This window comes from Myotis brandtii, unplaced genomic scaffold (assembly GCF_000412655.1).
Source record: "Myotis brandtii unplaced genomic scaffold, ASM41265v1 scaffold546, whole genome shotgun sequence".
Taxonomy (NCBI): Eukaryota; Metazoa; Chordata; class Mammalia; order Chiroptera; family Vespertilionidae; genus Myotis; species Myotis brandtii.
In genome coordinates this window covers 3368766-3374699 of record NW_005370016.1, presented here as the reverse complement: position 1 = coordinate 3374699, position 5934 = coordinate 3368766, and positions in this window count along the sequence as shown.

Below are 5934 nucleotides of genomic sequence, written 5' to 3'. Positions count from 1 at the left end.
GGTGATCAGGCCAGCAGGGGAGCAGTTAGGCATCAATCAGGCTGGCAGGGGAGTGGTTAGGGGGTGATCAGGCTGGCAGGCAGGTGAGTGGTTGGGAGCCAGCAGTCCTGGATTGTGAGAGGGATTGGGCCTATATGGGCGGTCGGACATCCCTAGAGGGGTCCCAGATTGGAGAGGGTGCAGGCTGGGCTGAGGGACACACACCGCACCCCCCCCTTGCACAAATTTCATGCACCGGGCCTCTAGTTGTATAATAATACACTGTTGGGCTGCATGTAAATGTTTTATGTATTTTGTTTTCTCTCATGTTTTCTTCTACATAATGACAAATATTTGCTACTTTATAATTTTTTGATGTAAAATAGAAAGAAAAAAACTTTTAAAGCTACATCTTCCTATAGAACCTAGAAATAATACTCTATGAAGTAACAAGTTTTGGATTATCCTGTTGGCAGCACTTTCAGTAGAATATGGCAAACTGGTAGTAACTGTCACTTAATGATTATGTTTATCACTACTACTTCTAAGAGCTGAGTGCAATACCATGCCAGGCACAAGCACCTGACATGTATCATGAGACTTAGGGAATATATCAATTTCCCTATTTCACAAAGAGAGAAACTGAGGGTCAGAGTAGCTTGTAACTTATGTAAGGTTAACCAGTTAGTAAGTTGACCAGCAGACATTGGGTTGAATCCATCTTATGACTGATTCCAAAGTATGCCTTTTCCCGCCAAAATACCATTATTAAAAACCAGTTACCTGTATTGATTTAATTTTAAAGTCAAAGGTATTATGTGGTGCTGTAAGGAGACATTTCAAAGTTGGAGTTTTTATTTTTATAAAATCTCTAGGAGCTTCCTACCAGCTCCAATTCCAGCTCTTACCTTGCTGTCCAGCTCTGTTCCTAGGTCTCTTCTCACCCTTTTATCTCTTCCCTATTTCTTTGCTTTTTTCACTAACAAAAATGTAGTTATACTAATTTTTGTTTAATAGCTTCATTTCCTTTATCTCTATACTTAGAAGTAAAATTGCTGGTCATATGGTAATCCTATATTTAACCTTTTTAGAAACTGCCAGGTTCTTTTCCAAAGCATTTGCAGCATTTAACATTCAATATGAGGGTTTCAATTTCTTCACATTCTTGTATTATCTTTTTTTTTTTTTTTAGATAGCCATTATTTACCTTCTTTCTTCTTTGTAGTTTTTTAGGATCTTTTCCCTTTTTATATTCCTAAATTACCATTTAGAGTTTTCTCATTTTCTTATTTTAGGTTTCCTTAATACCCTGAGATGTAACTTGTCTTTGACCAAGTGACTAACACATTTACTAGTAAAGCAGATTTTCAAATATTTTATCTGTCTTGAGTTTATATCCCTTTCTAAAAATGTCTGTTCTACCCCAGTCAATAAAGAGATCATTGTCATTTTCAGGGAAGACAAACAATATAAGAATTGAAGAGGTTTGCTATTTTTTTCATTCATCAGCAATTAAAACTTTGGCCTCAAACACTGAGATTACTTTTTCTTTTTTTAAAAGGAAAAAATATGTGTATATATATATTGATTTCATAGAGGAAGGGAAAAGGAGAGAGAGATAGAAACATCAATGATGAGAGAGATTCATTGATCTGCTGCCTCCTGCACGCCCCCTACTGGGGCTCAAGCCCACATCCTAAGCATGTGCCATGACTGGGACTTGATCTGTGACCTCCTGGTTCATAGGTTGATGCTTAACCACTGAGCCACACCAGCCGAGCGAGGTTACCTTTTTCTTGATCTTCTTTTATTCAAACTCAATTCAAAAGAATGAAAAGGAAAGACTTTTTGTTATATGTAGACTTGAAACAAACTTCATCTTGTTCTTGAGTCTATAAAATGCTATAGTCACAAGTCAGTTCAATTGTTTTATGACTTTCGCAGGAAAGAGATTGCTTGGATTTGACTTGCCTTCACAACTAATTAGCTGTTTATACTTGGGATATTTATGTAACTTCTTTTTTCTCAGTATTTGCAGATGCAGTGAAGAGAATGAAGACAGTATTCCCTCCATTTGCATGTGCTTAATTGAATTAATTACTCAACTAATAAAGTAGAAACAAGTTAATTCATGTAAAGAACCTATGATGGCATCTAGTATATAGATAACTCTCATTAAATATTAGCTATTATACCTGTTATTTTAAAAACCTGTACTGAGAGGTAATTCCTTGTCTAACACCATCTGTTTTTTATTTGTTTGTTTGTTACATGCTACATTCTTTTGTTTATCATCAGGACTATTTGTACACTAAAAATTTCACTTCCTAAAGGTCTTCAGCTTTCACTTGTTGCTATGATCCCTCCCAGAGGTGTGTTTCATAAAATCATGCCTATTATTCTTGCTGAGCTCTTTTAAATCTACCTATCTGAAACCTGGAGGACATGCAATATCTATCCCAGTGCTCATTCTTTCTTAAAAGTCTTACTCTGAGGATATGTTTATTGATTTTAGAGAGAGAAAGGGAGAAAGAAACATTGATGTGAGAGAGAAATATGGATTGGTTGCCTCCCACATGTGTCCGGACCAGGGATCAAACTCACAACCTTTTGGTGTATGGGACGATGCTCCAACCAACCAAGCCACCTGACCAGGGCTATCCCAGTGATTCTTAAACCTTAAAATGCATAAGAGTCATTTGAGGATCTTGTAAAAATGTAGGTATTTCAATCCTGTCAGTTTTGCACTAGGTCTGAGGTTGTGAATCACTAGCGAGCACCCATGGCATGGCAAATACCACATCTTTGCTGTTCACCAGCTGCAGCAGAGCTCTGACAGACTTGACTCCAGGTTTAATGTCTACAGTATGCATATTATAATTTAATAGGAAGCATACACATAAACTTCCACATGTTAATTTTCATATGCATATATGCCTCCCATTTTATATAGACAATTTAAAAATTCATAATCATGTTAGCTATTAAGCAAATGAAAGCATTAAATTATTTACATGTAAATTTGCTTATATACCTGATGATTATAATGATAAACTCAGTCAAGAGACAAAAAGTTTATAGGTGGAAGCTGCAACAAACAACTTTTCTTCCACCTTCTAACTTCTTCTAGTTGGCCAGTAATCAAATTTAACAGACAGACTAATAGAAGAAAGTGTCCAAAGTTTACTTTTATGAATGCACTTTCAGGGATGTCACAAGAATGAGACCCAAATACACTTGGGCAGTTGGGGTTAATATGCCCTTCTGGAGCTAAGGAGAAGCAGGGTGGGCGTGGGGGTGTATCTGGGGGTAGGGAGACACTTCACAGGGCAGGAAGGTAATTCACATAGAGATGAAAAAGCAAATGTTTGGTATATAAATGTTTGCTGGGACATCTTTAACAAGGGAACACAGAGAGGACTTTGAACAAATAGGCCTCGGCAATGTTCCTTTCTATCACACATTAGGTTATATTCATCTATAGTTACCTGTGATAGCTCCCTACCTAGAACAGGGCTTTTATCTAAATCCCTTTAGCCATGTAAAGAGGGAGGGTCAAAGGTTCTTTGTGAGTTTTTTGTTCCTTAGTAACCAGCTTAAAATCAATTCCCCCCAAAACATTTTGGGGTGGCAAAACTGCTTCCCTTCAACAGCATGATGAAATGGATGAATCACATGCCATTGGATACCTGAGTTTAGTCTGACCTCTGCCAACCAATCATATCTTTTAAAATATGAGTTTATTCTTTATTAAAATGAGGAAGTTGGAAACATTGTTCTCTAAGCTCTTCTTCTGCTTTAAATTTTTATAATTCCATTGAATCTGCCATTACTTGAGTGGCTTGTGTTTGCACAGACATGATATTTTGATGCTGCTTGTTTCCTCTTCCATGTTTGCCTTGCAGTTAAAACAACCTTGCACTTAATAGATTATAGGGTACTTAACTCTTTTTTTCCGTAAAAATTAAAATCTTTGAAAAATAACTGCAAAAAAAAGTAGCTCCTCATTTGTACTACCTACGAGGTTGTGGAGGTAGCTTGTTTCCAGAAAGAAAACACTCTTATTATTATTATCATAGGGTCATATAGAGTCCACAAAATGGTATGAATCTTTGTCCACCTTTCCTATTAAGATTTGCTTAGTTTGATACTGGGAAATCTAGGAGTCTCTTCTCAATCTAACCCGTGACTCTCTTTTGTTAAAAATGGAAGGTTGAGGACAGGTTTGGGCAGTAGAGGAAAGGACTTATAAGGAAAAGGAAATCATTGCCTGCCTGTACTACTTAGAACTGGTTAAAAAGATAGATTATCATTCTGGGTATTATTTAAAGAGCTGCTAATGTCCCAGTATAACTAAGAGTCCTTTCCATTATAATCTATTATCAAAGACTATTTAATATTTTTATACTTGAGAAGAAGACACAACTAAATCAACATATGCTTTTTCTTGTCTTTTTCAAGAATTTGGATGATCTTGCATTTCATTTTTGGATCTTTGTCTGCCATCCAAACCTGGATAATCTTTTGATAACTTGAATGCTTCCTTTTCTTTATTTTTTCCTTTTCCTTGCCTTCCCTCCTCCCTCTTTTCTCCTCCCTCTCTTCCAATTACCATGGACATTTACTCAATTGCTCATTTAATATCTAAATAACTCAACATATCCCTTTTGATAAAGGAAACTGCCTTTAAATTTCATATGGCTTTGTAGAAGTTAAACACATGTAAGAAGAACAAACTAAGCCCAAAGTTAGTAAAAGGAAGGAAATAACAAAAGTTGGATTTTTATGACAAAAAAAGTGAAGAATATACTATGGAAAAAAGAACTAAGCCCAAAGTTAGTAAAAGGAAGGAAATAACAAATTTAGTCTCTTCACTAAGAGGTCTTAGAAAAACAGAATAGCCACATGCAAAAGAATGAAACTGGACCCATATTTTACACCACACACAAAAATCAACTCAAAATGGATTAAAGACTTAAATATAAGACCTGAAACCATAATGCTCCTAGAAGAAAACATAAGGGGTAAGTTTCTTGACATTGGTTTTGACAATTAATATTGGATTTGACACCAAAATCAAATAAAACAAAAGTAAGCCAGTGAAACTATATCACACAGCTCAATAGCAAAAATTCCTCCAAACAATCTGATTTAAAAATGGCATAGAAATTGAATAGTCATTTTCCTAAAGAAGACATCCAAATGACCAACATGTACATGAAAAGATGCTCAAAATCACTAATCATCAGGGCAATGCAAATTAAAACCACAATTAGATATCACCTCACACCTGTTAGAATGGGTATTATAAAAAAGAGATTAAAAAGTGTCGGCGAGAATGTGGAAAAAAGGGAACCCTTATGCATTGTTGGTGGGAATGTAAATTGGTGCAGCTATTTTTAATGATACAGAGGTTCCTCAAAAAATTAAAAATAGAACTGCCATATGACCCAACAATCACAAATCTGGGTATATATCTAAAGGAAATTAAAATAGGATCTCAAGATATATCCGCTCTTCTATGTTCATTGCAACATTGTTCACAAAGCAAGATATGGAAGCAACCTAAGCATCCATGGATGAATGAATGGGCAATGAAACTATGGGACTGTCTATATACACAATGGCATATTATTCAGCCATAAAAAAAGAAGAAAATTTTGCCATTTGTAACAACACAGATGGACCTTGAGGGAATTATGCTAAGTGAGATAAGTTGGACATAGAAATGTAAATAATATATAATATCACTTATATGTAGTATCTAAAATATCTAAATTAATAGAGGCAAAGACTAGAATGATGGTTATCAGGGATAGAAGAAATAGATGTTAAAGAATACAAATTTATGAAGACTTTTTTTTGTAAGATAAATAAATTCTGGGGAATTTATAGTTATTATAGTTAACTAGAGGCCCAGTGCACAAAAATTTGTGCACTGGGGGGGGGGGGGGC